Here is a 16,415-nt window from a genome sequence, read left to right on the forward strand (position 1 = left end):
AAGCAAAATTAGCCTTCTTTGAACTTGCATTTTTTTTAAAGATTTTATTTATTTATTCATGAGAGACACAGGGACACAGGCAGAGGGAAAGGCAGAAGCAGGCTCCATGCAGGGAGCCTGATGTGGGACTCGAACCCAGGACTCCAGGATCATGCCCTGGGCCAAAGGCAGGAGCTAAACTGCTGAGCCACTCAGGGATCCCTGAACTTGCTTTAACAAAAGCGACAGTGAAAGCTTACATTGACCAGAGCCTGAGTTATGTGCTTACCTTTGGAGAACCAGGGTGTAAAGTTTACCCAACTTGAATTTAATAGACAGAGAATGGAAAAAGTGATGAATTCTCAAGAGGATATTGAAGGTGGGTGCAGGGTACAATCACTCAGAAGAAATAATATGTTAAACAATCAGAGCATGCTAGATGGATGAAGGGAGAATAATCTTGAAAGTGGTGGACAAGGCTACTCGAAGCACAACACACACACATACACACACATACACAGAAATACCATCTCTGATAATCTTAGTATTCAACAAAAGAGGGGCTTTCTCCTGTAGAGCTGTTCATTTGGCAACCAACAGGAGGTCTTTTTGCTGAAATGATAGGTTTAAGATTAAATTAAATCTTAGTTTCTGTTGAGAGATGCTAGACAGTACTAGTCATGGAACTGATTTCTGCTGAACAACTACCTCGATGTAGACATTTAGCCAGAGTGTTGTGGACATTGTATTATCTCACCTAATTGGCCCAACCATCTGGACTGTCATCATCTCTGTTTCACAGAAGAAGCAGCAGTCTGGGATATTAAGTGACCTGCTCAGGAATCTCACAGATGGTAAATGTTCAAAAGAGGATTGGATCCTGAGTCTGTATTTGTGAGAGCCCTTGCTTATTACACTGTATCACGGAGGCTGCTTTCCCTGTTCTCTGTTTGGTTTGTGTGTACAGTTCCAACTTTCCATCTGGCATATACACATACCCTCCTTTCTGTCAGTTCTTATATTGTAAACCTTTCTGACTCTAAAACCTGCTGCAGAAAATGAACCCCTTTTCTGCCAATTGAGGCTTCTTTCTCTGATGTTCACACTATCTGGTGAAGCAGCCATGCTAATAATAGGCTGAAATCACATAGCATTGGAAAGCCTGGTTGTTGCCTTTCCCAAGGGGACTGATGTGGAGGTGTACACATACAATCAGCTCTTAGGCAGAATTTTGACTTTATTATGGAGATGTGCTGGTAATAATTTGAAGGCTTGTTTACATGGTCTGTTGCCTACTTGTGTGAACTATTGACCATCTGTGCGTGTTGCCTAGGCAATGGATTGGGAATGAGGAATCCAAGATTTATTTATACTGGTCATAAGCAGAAAAGGGACTTTTCAAAGCAAAGGTTTGATAAAAAATAAATCAGCCTGAAACTGATTCTCTAGATACAAATTACTTAGGGGAGAGAAAAGTGGCCGATGGAAGGTTTTACTAATACTGTAATTTTTATGAATTTGTTGTCCTTTGAAATAAAGCATAAATAACTGACAGACATGAAATGAGACAAACAATGAGTTATAAACACAAATAAGTTCATAAAATATTTACCTGCCGTGAAGTGGATTTGATACTATTTTACAATAAGTATATACAAATACAGCACTCCACTGCAACCAGCTTTCTTTCTTAATTTGTCCCCTAAAAAAAATCTGTTTTGAAATAAACCATTGTTGAGCCTTCCTAGGGACTTGCAAATGTGTTTGCCTTTGTGTTTCTACCCAGTCTTCTCCAGATGCCAGTATCTTAACTAGAGGGTGAGATATACTTGAATCTGTCCTTGTTATTTAGGGTTATAATGGTCACAATTTTTACTATTTTCAAGCCATTCTAAAGGTGCCTATTTAAGAGTAATTACAGCTATCCCATAGGGTTGCTGTGGAGGTAAAAGAAGAGACAATGAGGGATCTGAATCAACTTAGCAGTAAGGCTGGCGTGAAGGAGCACATTATGGACCTAATGAATGTTTCTGACTGTCCAGCATTCAGGGTTCAGTTAGTGTTAATTCCCTACACTCTGGAGCCTGTAAGCATAGGGTTTAACAGCACTAGACTCAGATCTTCTGGCCTAGATTCTCAGTTCTTCTACTCCCTAGCTATATGATAATGGGAACATTACTTCTCATTGAAGAATAACACAGTATGATATTAGTACCTACTTTGTAGGGTAAATAGTAGAGAGAAAAAAGTACGGAGAGAGAGCAGGGAGAGGGTGATTGTGTTGAGCATAGTTACATAAGTTGAGCGTTGATCATATTCCAAATGTCTTCCTGTCAATATGGGAGCAACTGTACTCCCCAGACTCTAGGCTCCTTTGACAGAAGCATAGAAAGGTACACATGTTGGTAATCTCTTCTACTGTAGGAAGAGTCAATAATGTCAATCCTTGCCTTCTTTCCAAAGTCTAGAAAAAACCCTCAGAATTCTTCTCAACACATATTCTAGACAGAACTACTAATCTATTCCAGTGCCTGAGATGTAACCAATTTGCCAACCCCACACTGACAGAATGCTGAATTGCAGCTCAGACACAAGAGTTAAGCTGGAGGAAGAACAGGAAGTTGACTAAGGTGGTCAGAAAGGGGAACAAAACTGGCTTCTATTGCCTGCAACTTGGGCTGAACTCATTTCCTGTCATTCTTTGTTAACCCAGTGTTGTGATTTACAAGGCCTTGAAATTAGCTACTTTTGGAAATTTATCAATTCAAAAGCTAACATAATAAAAGTTTTAGATGCATATAGATGCTTCCATAAAAATGACAGTAGAATTTATCTGTGCAACTTGGGGTATGGAGGAGGGAAAATGCAGAGAATGTCATCTGGCAGTTATTTTTCATGAGTGGGGAAGGATTATGAAATTTATTGTTTCACTTACAGAATGGTTGATTAATCCTCAATGCAGTTAATTATTGGATTAATGCTGGGTTTATTTTTAAGTGAATGGGATTTGGTACATTCTCTCTAGCTCTGGTCCTTTATTTTAAAGGATGTGATGGGAAAAGTCTGTCACACTGACTCCCCAAGAAAATTCTTAGCCTGATGTAAAACAAAACAAAACAAAACAAAAATGTTTTCTGATGGGAAATTGAAATATGGAAAGTGATGGAAAAATCTCTAATACTCTCTTTTGACTGAGGAAAACAATAATCCACCATATTACTTCCTTTGAACTCTTTACAGTTGAGCATTTCTCCTCTAGCATGTTCATTTCCCATTGCTGCTCTTGAAGCAAATCAGTAAGTGAGAGAAACTGCCACTTAGGTACCCCTGTGTAAAATGGGGAACTGTGGGAAAACCTCTTTGGGCAACTCTTGCCTATTTGCATTTTATAGTATCTACTAGTTCATACTATTTTTTTTTTTTGACCACAGTATAACCCTGACCCTCTGGCTTTAGTTGATTGAACCATCCTTTGGCACTTGGTACAAGTTAGATAAATATTGCCTTCTCTCTAGTAGGTGTCTTGAATGCAAACTGGGAGTTGATTTGTCCAGAGCAAGTCTGTGCTTATGTGTGGAATCAAAATATATGCATTTTTGAGTTGAGGGAATCTAACTTCTACCACTATGTGACTTCTGTAGCTGAGAAAAGAGTTCTGTTAAGAGGGGAGAGAGAAAGAGAGGGGGGGAGAAAAAGAGAGGGGGGAGATGAGGGAAGGGAGAGAGAAAGAGAGAGAGAGAGACAGAGAGAGAAACCATGAGAAGTAGAAATGAAGAATATAAAGAAGCTAAGTAGCGATGTCCTGGACTTCTAAAAGTTTTAATATTCTGGGATCTGGAAACTTCTGAAGATGGAGCTGCATGGTTTAGTCACGAAGACAGGTCACAGTAAATCTAAGAGAAGCAAACATTGCTTGTTAAGGTGATTATTTGATTCGTTTATTTTTTTCTGCTTGCCCTGCTTTTTTTACAGGACACTCATGTTAGTAGCTGTCAGCTCTGAACATGCAACAGTTTGCTCTGCTGTTTTTATCCCCATTATCTCCAACCTTTAGACATTAGTTCTGCTGCCAATGAAAGATGTTCCTCAAGCCTCAATTAACATGTCAAAGCAATTTCTGCACCTTCTGATCAGGGATTGATAGTTTTTACCTGGACGATTCATTATCATCCCAATCTTTTTAGTCTAAGTCAAGAGGTAGCATGAGAAGGACACATAGTCTTTCCATATTCTCTTCCCATAAATCATTCCTCTTCACGATTAAGCTGCTCTTTCTAACCATTATGAATAATCCTTACAAGAGCCACAGGGTAGATTTATTATTTCCATTTGCAGATGGGCAAGCTGAAGCTAAGAAAATTAGAATGGCATATCCACTGCAAAGAATTGGTACACTGAATGGCTGGAATTTTAATTGAGGGCTGCCAGTGTCCTAAGCCAAAGCTCTTTTTTAGGACCTGATACTGCTTCTTGTTCTTCCTCAGTATTAAGAACTTCATCTTGGAATCTTTGTTTACCTTATTCCTATGGGATTTTATAAAAATCAATGCCAAGAATGATGTTAAGCAGTTTTGCATTTCATTCTTCATTGCAATCCTAGAATGAATGCATTTATTCACATTTGAAAGATAAGGAAACTAATAAAGAGAGATTAATAAACTTGGTAAGGCCAGAACCATGCATTGTAATGTAGAACATCACACCCAGATATGCCTGATTGCCGTTCTAATCTACATCTCTTGTGCTAGATATTTACTTTTTTCAGGCATAATCAGCATATATTAAACTGGAACATGGCCTAGCCTCATGTCGCTCTCAAGATCAGATGCTTTGATGCACTAATTTATTGAAACAGAAAGGAAAATGGGAAGAGAGAGAGAGAGAGAGAGAGAGAGAAAGGTGCTGCTACCAACATATTAAGAGAGGAAGCAGAACAAGACAGAACACAAATTACAAAAGGAACAAAGGACTCATACAATGAACGAGAAACCTCTCAGGTCTAGGCTATCCTCTGACACTGAGAAAAAACTAGCTTGTCTGATTTTGTATCACATCCCTCTCCTCGCTGCCACATACTCCAGCTCCATGCTGAAAGTAGCTACCTTATAGCACAGTCTCTGATTTTTATTCCTTCCATACTGTTGATGTTCACTTCACATAGATGCCACTTATCCTGCAGGTCACTGAATGATGGATGCAGGCACTGGGATCTATCTTCCTATCTTCTCTGTCCTTTCAATTACTACTGTTTGTTCTCCATTCTAAAGCCCATCCAGCTACCTGGTTCAGGTACATGGTTCACCCAACTTCTTACAGGTCCAGGTCCAGCTCATTCCCATTTTCTGAAACCAATATTTATTAAGGTTAGTGATTGAACACACTTTATCCTGCTGAAGAGCTACTCATATTGAATCTGAACCTTTCCCCAGAGATCCACTTGCCCTTTAATAGCTGCAATCGCTCTCACCAGACCTCCCTACATTCTGAGGATACTTCGGAACGGAGCTGCTGATCAGCTGGGCCCTCAACATACTTCACTCCATCCCCTCCCTACCTGATTCCTGAAACAGCTCCTTGACAAGAAAGGCTACATAGTTATTCTAAGCTCAGTCCTAGCCTGGCTTCAATAAAGATCTGTTACTAGGAAACTTCTCTGTTTTTATGAGTCCCAAAATGCTTATTTAATCCCTGCCTACACAGAACACAAATCTGTTGGGAATAATAAAGGATCAGTCTCATTATAAACTCAAATTTACCTCTATCCAACCCATGGCATCAACTTTTAGGAGTGCAAGTTCTGATCATGAGAAGCCGAAGGTAGTGAACAAAGGTTACTTCCATTTACGATGTGAAGGCAGGCATATCACTGCTTTTTATTTCGGTGTGGGATGGGAGATAGAAAATGTCAGTCAATGGACATATAAAAATAATTCAATCCTGAGGCACCTGGGTGGCTCAGTGGTTGAGCGTCTGCCTTTAGCTCAGGTCATGATCTCAGGGTCCTGGGATCCAGTCCCGCATCAGGCTCAGCGCAGAGAGCCTGCTTCTCCCTCCACCAGTCTCTGCCTCTGTCTCTGTGTCTCTCATGAATAAATAAATAAAATCTTTAAGAAAAATGATTCGGTCCCCTTAAGAATATAGTTTTCTTGGTTGCCTGTCACTTGCCCAGTTCAGTGTTAGAAGGTTCTCTTTCTGAGATGGAAAATGCTGAGGAAGTGAAGGGAAAAAAGAGCAACCCTCGCACAGGCTGGCTGAATATGAAAGAAGTGGAGACACGGGAGGGGTAGAGGAAGAGGAGCAGCAGTTCTCTCAGAAGCAGTAGTTTGTGAAATTACTCCCATAAAAGAAATAATAAACCAACAGTGCAAGTTAAATAGATGACATTTGGTTATTGAAAAATGTACCTCTTCCCAGCTCCTAACGTACTTTAATATTTCTAAATAGGACACAGTGGAACAGCTCTCATTGTGGTTGTTTTGTAATAAATATCCGTGTTCTCCTGATTTACCTTTTGTTTAGAGATCCCAAAGTCTTTTGCTCAATTGTAGTTAAAGTTATCAAATTCTCCTTCATGCAAGAAAAACAACAATGACAACAATGATGGGATTTGAAGTGACACTTGTGGGAAGGGCTGTATCCAGCAGTTCCAGGACACCATCAGGATTCTGTCTCTCATTCTTGGCTGTGTGGGCTCTGCTTAGATTCTCTGAGGGATATTCTCTCTTGTGGTGGTAATACTTGACTTCCAGAAGCCTCATTCCTTAGTGTTCCTCAACACTCAGAAGCTTGGAGATGGTCCATCCATCCACCTCAGTCTTCAAAGGAGCTGTTAATGGGGACCCAGGGCAAACCTTTCCCAGGAAGAAATATGGAACACCCACCCCTTGATTAAGTCATAGCAAAATCCAGAGAGGGGAAGAAAAGATGTCAAAGAGTAACAGTACAGGACACACATCATTTTCTGGAGAATTCTTCCCCAATAAACCGTCATTCCCATAAGTCTAGTCCCTTCTTCCTAATACTGATCCATGCCACATAACGTACATTGTTGAACTTATGAGGTGGTTACTGCGTTTCTCCACCTGAGTGTCTTTGCTTACACTATTGCCCATACAGGAAAAGCTCTTCTCTTGTCCTATTTCCACGAGACCTTCCCTAAGAGAATGCTTAGGTTTAACAGCCTGGAGCACCCACTTTTGTGCTTAAAATAGGATATTTTGTGTTTATTGACATTTTACGTTATAATTAGTTTTTCAATACCACTACACATTTTGTCTTCATCATCCCCCGCATCCAACACATTGCATGTTATATACACTGATTAGAAAAACACCATATATTTTTAATCCATTGTTTAGTGATCCATCATAAGAGGATAAAATACTAACCTGGTATGCCTAGTGTGAAATAATGTCTCTGAAGAACTTACCATTTAGTACTAAAAATCTTATGCACACATATCCAATTTTGTATGACAAATTACTCAAGAGCAAGGGTTTCAAGCCCAGAGGTGGCATACATCAGGCACTCAATATATGCATTTACAGCTTGATCCTAATACCTAGGTTGTGCTACTTTTACCATCTTTCTCATGGTGATAACATATAGAATGACTGCCACCATAAATATATCTTTTCCAAATTTCATTCCTCAAAAATGAGTGGAAGTCTCTTTTTAAATTAAAAAAATAATTTTAATTAATTAACATATAGTGTATTATTTGTTTCAGAGGCAGAGTTCAGTGATTTATCAGTGTTATATCAGTGCTCATTGTATCACATGCCCTCCTTAATGCCCAACATTTAGTTACCCCATCCCCTCTTCTCCCCTCAGTTTGTTTCCAATGGTTAGGAGTCTTATGGTTTGTCTCCCTCTCTGATTTTGTTTTGTATTATTTTTCCCTCCCTTACTCTATGCTCCTATGTTTTATTTCTTAAATCGCCACATTTTATTTGATTTTTGAATATATGTGTTAAGGTTATAGGAAATATTTGAAAGTGTATTAAATAAACATAGGCAAGCAATATATGCAAATTCTTCCTAGAGTCCTCGTTCTGGTTCCAGTCTTTGGAGACTAGTTGAAGATTCCTATGCAGTTGTCTGTGGAACTATTTGCTCTCCTCATCCTTCTGTGGTGCCCATAAGGAAATGATCAGCTGCAACATTTTGTAAATAAATGCAACTTAAAAGTTAGTATGACTAATTTCTATTTCCAAAGGCTTGTTTCAAGGGAAAAAATTTCATGGCCATGCCTTGTCCCATTGTTTGTTGGAAAGTTTAGAACATCAGGATGCTGGCCACTCTGAGTTTTGGCTTTTAAAGGGATTTTTTTTTAAAAGATTTTATTTATTTACTCATGAGAGGCAGAGACACAGGCAGAAGGAGAAGCAGGCTCCATGCAGGGAGCCTGAGGCGGGACTCGATCCCGGGTCTCCAGGATCACGCCCTGGGCTGAAGGTAGGCGCTAAACCGCTGAGCCACTGGGGCTGCCAGAGTTTTGGCTTTTAATTTATGGATCACTCTATTTGCAAATTATATTTATGGATTGCTAAGTTTATTCTTATTTGAAAATTTGAGAATCCTGTAAAATTCATAGGGGTTTAACATAGCAAAAATTGTACATATTATAAATACATGAATACATTATACATAGATATTTATATATGTATATTTAGATGTGTATATATGTATAATATAAGATATATAAAGTTTCTAGTGCAGAAATCAATATCATAGCCAATAGCTTCTTTTTTTTGTAAAATGCAGATTTTACTAGTTTTTAGTATACACACAGAATTGTGCAACCATCACCGTTATTTAATTTTTTTATAATAAATTTATTTTTTATTGGTGTTCAATTTGCCAACATACAGAATAACACCCAGTGCTCATCCCGTCAAGCGCCCCCCTCAGTGCCCGTCACCCATTCACCCTCACCCCTGCCCTCCTCCCCTTCCACCACCCCTAGTTTGTTTCCCAGAGTTAGGAGTCTTTATGTTCTGTCTCCCTTTCTGATATTTCCCACACATTTCTTCTTAATAAGAAATGTTCAAAGCTAAAAATTATATAAGGGGAATATTTTGAAACTATAAATATTGAAATCCTAATGTCATTAAGTCTTTGAGATTATTTTTATTGGATGGAGTAAGATAACGAGACTTGGTTTCAAAGAACATAGTGGGTATTAGTTGGAGCGGGAGTCATCAAGAATGGGGACACCTGATTCTGCCTTATTTCTGGATCTTGTAAAGAATCCTGAAAGGGTTCAGTCATGGATTTCTCTTACTTTGAATTCATGGGGAGAATGGAACTGAGTGGACAAAGTCATGACTTTTGAATCACCTGGACCCAAACTTAACCAAGATTCTATATTTACCAAGTCATGAGACCCAGAGCAAGCTTTCTGCAAATTTCAGAGTTGTTTATGTTTGTTTGGTTTATTTGAGTGTCAGTTATAAAATTAGGATAATTGTAAAATCTCTTACTGAATTTTCTAAGGGGAGAGTAAATAAGGGAATGTATGTCTGATACATCAAAAGCACTCAGTATAAGATTGAAATAATGGCATGATGGTTCCAGATATTGCACCTACAATATGATATACCAAAGAATTTTTAGGAACATGATAAAGCTCTCTGACATCCATCAAAAGAGTTCCACATCAAATTGCATAAAGGTGGGCAGCCCAGGTGGCTTAGTGGTTTAGCACCACTTTCAGCCCAGGGTATGATCCTGGAGACCCAGGATAGAGTCCCATGTCAGGCTCCCTGCATGGAGCCTGCTTCTCCCTCTGCCTGTGTCTCTACCTCTCTCTTTCTCATTCTGTGTCTCTCATGAATTAATAAATAAATAAAATTTTTAAAAAAATTTCATAAAGGTACTAAATCCTAGAAACAACCAATGTTAAAACTAGAAAAAGCACAGTCTATAACATCTTTATTTATGGGAGTTGAATTCAAGTATCAGTAATATAGTAACTGACATGCACGGCTCTAGAGTCTCAGTCCTGTGAATTATATCACATGAAAAATTTCCATGAGTTTCTACCTTTCCCCCAAACACTCCAAGAGGCCTTTTCAATAAGGTAGAACCTGTGACAACACAGATGGAGCAGTACAGACAAAACCACAGGGAGAAAGCAGAAGTGTAGAGGCAATAAGCCAGTTAGCATGCTCTCTGCACTGTGCAGAATATTGAATACTTGACTGCACATACTGGCTATGAGCATAGGGAATATATTCATTTTTTTGAAATTTAAGCCAAGTCAATATGTGACTGAAGACATTTATTTCATGGATTACTAAGTGTTTTCTATACCAGTGGTTATGGGAAAATTTCAGAATATGCCTTTTAAAAAAATCCATCTTCCCAATTATAGAAAAGTAAATCTTGGTTTTTAGAGTAGTTTGAACAATAATAGACACATAGAGATGTCATATACAATTCCAGACATGCAAGGAGGGTCACTGTGATTGACGGACTAGTACCAAAATGCTCCAGCGTTCCAACACACAACATTTTTCAGTGTGACTTGCATAGTCCCATACCTTCCTATTCCCACCATTAGAGGTGGAATTTATTGCCACACTTTTCGGCCCCATTAAAAATCATTTGGTAACTTGATCAGTAGAAGGCAATAGAAGTGATAGTGTGGCAGTTTTGAACTTAGGTCTCAAGAGGCTTTTTCTTATTCTATTCTGATTTTATAATCAAATCTGACATGAGAATAAATCTGAGTTGGTTTACTACAGGGACCACGTGGAGCAGAACGAAATTGTCTTATCTAAGATTATCCTAGCTTATTATTATTATTATTATTATTAATTGAAAAGTGATTCCTTTTCTTGAGAGGCACAGAGGAGGGAAAAGCCAACATCTGTTCAAGGATTTGGGAAGATTTCTCAGAAAGATAACCTTTTGATTGGATATAAGATATCATCAGTCACAGAAGGCCTTTTAGAGAAAATTAAAAATGTGTAATAACACCAATGAACATAGTGTATTTGGGAAATGGCCAGAATATTATTATATGGTTGGGACAAAATTCTTTTTTTCTTTTAAAGATTTTATTTATTTATTCATGAGACACACAGAAAAAGAGAAAGAGAAAGAGAGAGAGAGAGAGAGAGAGAGGCAGACACACAGGCGGAGGGAGAAGCAGGCTCCATGCACGGAGCCCGACACGGGACTCGATCCTGCGTCGCCAGGATCAGATCCTGGGCCGAAGGCGGCGCTAAACCGCTGAGCCACCCGGGCTGCCCTGGGACAAAAATCTTAAATTTTTAACATGACATACAAGAATTTGGATGTAACCTATAAGCAATGAAAAAAACAAGAGAAATGTTTAATCATGGTGGGGATACAGTTTGTGGTATTTAAATCTGACATCAGTGGGTGCAAAATCTAGTTTGAAAAGAGTAGATGTCCCCAGGTATATAGAAATTGGGACTCTAAAAAATGGTGACATAATCTTTCTGATAAAGCCATTTAATGAAGATCCTACTTTGAGCTAGAGAGGAAACCAAGACAAATGCATTTAAGACTTCAGAAATCCATCTTTTTTTTTTCTGTAGCTATGAAAAGGGATGAGGGTTCTGACAATTCACTAGAATACCTTGTCCACTTGCCCATGCATAAATCCTGCTCTAATTGCTAGACAACCTTTACCTTGAAAATAACATTCATGAACTTATCATGAATAAATAAATCATACATGTTGATTTCCCTTAAAACTAATGTAGGTCCTTATGCACTGACCTAAATGTGCTTTCTCCCTTCTTCCACGTTGTGACAAAGCAATGCCTCCTTATGAAATGCCTAAATAAGAATTTAGTCACAGCCAGGGACAGAGACTGAATGTAAGTAGGACACCTAGGAACTGAATTCTTCACTATCAACTGCACTGGGCACTGACCATGAACAACTTTAAGAGTATCATTGAGGCAATATCATCCAGTCCTTTAGATATGAGTTACTAGATAAGTACCTGATCCAATTAGAGATAGTTGAGTTTTCCCCACTGCACAGCTGACAAGCAGCAGAGAACAGAGACTGCACCTTTCCTTGAAATTCAAGATAGAATTGTTGCATGAGCTCCTGAAAAATGGATCCATTTTCAAGCACTAACCTTGTGCAGTAAACATAAAAAAAAATAAGAGGCTCTGCTGGACGTTTTAAGCAGTGCCTCTTCCCTATCCCCTTGGCATTTCTTCCATCATCCCACCTCACATATCCTGTTACTTCCATGATGAATTGAGCAGTCAAGATGCCTCAGCCTATTTCTCTGTTTATTATGGAGACTCCTCGGTACTTGACAAAATGTACTGGTGAAGCTCTGATGACCTCAATAGGCCTCCCTTGCTACTTACATGCTCTTTCATACACAGACAAATGGTGTTAAAGGGTAGTGATGAAGTAAGTGACTTTCTCTGAATGATGGTGCCATGAAGAAATGGAGAATCTCACAGAGAGCACTGGAGATATGTCAGCAGACCTTACAGAAGTTGTTCAGCATACCTGAGCACAGAGGAAAATATAAAAAGTAATGGAGGGTTTGTAAAAGGATGCACACTTACCAAGAAGAACAGTGGAAAAGAAGTGGGTATTCTATTTTTTAAAGCTTTTATTTATTTATTCATGAGAGACAGAGAGGAGCAGAGACACAGGTAGAGGGAGAAGCAGGCTCCCTACAGGGAGCCCAATGTGGGATTTGATCCAGGGACTCCAGGATCATGCCCTAGGTTGAAGGCAGGCACTAAACCACTGAGCCACCCAGGGATCCCAGATGGAAGGCTATGTGTTTTATTTAGGAGTAGAGGCTAGGGCAGAGAAGGACACAAGCTCCCAAGTTGTTTGTTTTATTTTGTTTTGAAAAGGGCCTAGAGGTCTGGGAGTAGTATTAAGAGGGTTGTAGTGTGTAGGGACCTTTGTATATTTGCCTACCTACCTTCTCTTCTCCATTCAGCCTTCATTGCTTCCTCGTTTTCCTTGGTGAAGCAGCCCTTTCCTATTCTGAAAGCATTTGTTGAGTTAGGGATGTGGTGTCTCCCCTGCTTCAGTCAGGGGCTAAAATGTAGCTCAAGAATGTCAGTCAGAGCATCACATCATCTCAGGCAACAATGTTTTTGGGGGGGTTGCGGATACAACCCATTGATCTAAGGCAATGATATGAGGTCCAACTCCAAGGCTTTTGTTGTAATTGACAGGAAAGAAAACATCTCCTTCTGTTGAACTTGAAACTATTTGCTCTCTGTCTGTAGCTGTCTGAGGTCATTGTGCCTGGGAACCTGTTTCAGAATGAAGCTCTGACAAGAAGTAAGCAGAGTGGAAAGATGCAGATGCACTTGAGTGGGATGAGCACTGGGTGTTATACTATATGTTGGCAAATCAAACTTTAATAAAAAAATATATATTTAAAAAAATTGAGACTGTGGATCCAGATTTGCCTAGATTTAATGTTAATTTGGCCAGTGAATCAAATTGTGTGTTTAAACCAGCTTGTCACCTATAAGCAAGAGTTCTAACTCACACCAAGTATTAAGACATTGGTTTTAGGCTAGGTGATCCCCTCACTTCACTCCTATAATCCATACATCATAGCTGAAACAAGGCTCATGTGCAGGTAATTTATTCTGTTAAATATCAGGCAATAGGGGTGAAACGGGAAAAGAGGGAAGGTGAATCCAACAGTGTGTTTTCAATCTTATACCATTAAAAAGTATGGAGAAAATGGGGCTGGATCCCATAAGGGATTTTGTGGAAACCCATGTGGAATGAGCCTTGATATTTTATGGACAAGAGATGGGAAAAGAAAATTGGTTTTTGTCTCTGTAGGTCACAGACCATCCCTTGGAGTTCTAACTTCTACTTCCAGACACAGGTATTAGAAATGGCTAAGTAGTTTCCTGTAGGTGTTCTTTTAAGCAGGGCACAGGAAGTACCTGATAATAGTCCATCCCTTAGGTGGCTCAGATCCACTAATGTTAACATTAAGTCCAACCCACAAAAATATTATTAATCTATGACAAACCATTCATCTCTTCCAGAGACCAGGCTTAGTGTAATAAACTATAGCAAGAGTTGCCTCTTGAAAATGCAGCTGAGACACGAGGTTGAGTTGACAATAAGTGAGTGTTGGGCAACATTTTAAAGCTTAAACCAACAGTCATTATATGGTATTATGGTTCCAATAGGTAGAATAGATGAGTCTGAGATTTTAAGGGTAAATATAGGAGTGGACCTTCTTCCCAACCTTCATGGTAACCATTGGCAATATTTGTCTATCATGTGCCCATAGATATAGAGGTGTCACCACCTCTCTCTTGGCATAATTTGGATTATTGCTATGAGCAGCGAATTGTTTGCTTTTTCCTAATTAGGGAACCCTTTGACCAAGGGTAAAGTGACCAACTTGTCCTAGTTTGCCTGGGACCATCCATATTTTAAAACTGCCTCCTAGAATCCACCTTCATCCCAGACAAATTGGATGGTTTTACAACCCTAACTAGGTAATATGAGTTCCACTAACTGAGGAGTCTGTAGCTGGATTTGGTCACTTTTACTTCCCCAGTTAGCAAAGGGTGCTGCTTCATTATGAAGACATAGAAGACTGTGACATCCAAATAATGTATTTGAATATCTATTGCTATTTCCATGTCCATATTTGACTGCAAATTAATTGAAGTTTGAGTAACTGTGGTCTGATAAGTGCATGTCATGGTGGGCTCAGACCTCTCAGGAATAAGAGAAGTATAACTCAAATTTGCTTAAGAATACAAAGCAACATATTGGCCAAATTCACTATTAAATCTAAGCAAGTCTGAATCCATAGTCAGAAGTGCTGTCAGCTTACGCCAGCACACAACTGGTTGCTCAGCAATTATTAGAATAAAATATGACCTGAGAAGTGGTGAGTTTGGGTAAAAATGGTACACCATAGAGCATACCTACCCATCCACGTATTGAGTACTGGGACAAATGCTTTTCTCTCCATGGTCTTCATAAATGAAATTCCTAGGGCTGGTTTCAGGAGTTTATAATTGCCTACATGTTGGAACATCAAGGAACCACTTTCTTCTCTGTTGCCTGAAAGTCTTCATTTCACTTTGTCAGGATATTCACATATTTTCATGATTAGTGGCTTTTCTCCACCAGTATTGAAATCAATCAATACATTAACAATTTCAACAATTATTTATGATAGATGAAATAAAATTAATTGGAGTCAAGAAATGAAGACATGGCTTAGCATCTCTGAGGTTTAATTTGGTAAAAAAAGAAACTGAAACATGGATATTCAGTTAGTAAATTGGAGAAAAAGGATTGGGTATTGAAGTTGGGAACTCAAAAATACAGGTTCTTTGGGAGAACATAAGTGCAAAGGTGAACCTTATTCTAGGCCTGGGAACAAATGTTCTGGAGCAGTATTTTCAAATTGTAAAAACATGTTGTTTTCAGAGTTGACTTTTGAAGTTTCAACCATTATAAATGGTTCTGAAAATCCAATAGTGATTGATATTTTGTGAGATAGCAAGTTGAATCCTACATGCAAGACATGCAAGAAAGAGAACTGCCCTTAGCTTAGCCTGCTGCCCTGCATGCACATCCAAATACCCGAAAAGATGAAAGGAATACATGGTGAGTGATGGAGGCCTTAGTGTTTCATGAATTTACAGAAAGTGGCTGGTTCCAGAAAGAGAGGTGGAAGCCCATGTTGACTCTGGATTCCTTCTGGAACAGAGGCAGGGGACCTAAGGCAAGGAAGGGTGATATGTACCAAATTAAAACAAGTGATAAATCTAACTGGACATTACACTTGGAAAGTCTCTGAGGCAATTCCTTGGCTGAGTGCAGAAGAGTTCCAGGGTTCATAATGGTGAGTAATGGAGAAGAGAACATCAACACAAATGACTTATAATCAACATCTTTGGAGAAGAGTAAAAGACATGTTGTCTTAATATGATTCCCCCTAAAGCTTCGTATGAGAAAAGGTTTCTGAGAAGGTATTTTTTAGTGTAATCCCGTAGAGCACATATGAAGGACAGAGGAAGTAAAGTGAAGCCAACACAAAAACAAGTTATTGATTTTGCCACAGTTAGGGGTGATTGATCCCAGGCCACTTCTGTGAAGCTTTTGAAATGACTTTCTAAATTTCTTACCCAGGGAATGGAAGGGAAAAGTGTGTGTTCCTAAACCTTTGATGCATGGGTCAAGGGATAGCTCCATGATCACTGATTGATGAACTTTCACATTGTACATGCCTGAATGCCAGATAATCTCCCATCAGTTTCCCAGGCCATAGTGTCATTAAGAAAAAGGTAGGTGGCCTGGACCCTGAGGTTGAAATTGAACAAAAATGATCAAAGTCTGTGTTGAACTCAGAACACAGCTGTTTCTTAAATCAGATGGACCTCTGAGAGGAAGAAGTGTTGCACAGG

General features: G+C 39.1%; 1 long non-coding RNA gene across 1 annotated transcript in view; it reads left to right on the forward strand.

Annotated features, from left to right (window-relative positions):
• The window catches only part of LOC112672308 (uncharacterized), an 85,828-nt gene extending 77,672 nt beyond the window's left edge, over positions 1 to 8,156 (forward strand). Inside the window, exon 5 of the long non-coding RNA XR_004810171.2 lies at positions 8,024 to 8,156. This is a non-coding gene — a long non-coding RNA (uncharacterized LOC112672308). The remainder of the gene's footprint in view (positions 1 to 8,023) is intronic.
• Positions 8,157 to 16,415: the final 8,259 nt, after the last annotated feature.

The sequence above is a fragment of the Canis lupus genome, chromosome 28 (assembly GCF_003254725.2).
Source record: "Canis lupus dingo isolate Sandy chromosome 28, ASM325472v2, whole genome shotgun sequence".
Taxonomy (NCBI): Eukaryota; Metazoa; Chordata; class Mammalia; order Carnivora; family Canidae; genus Canis; species Canis lupus.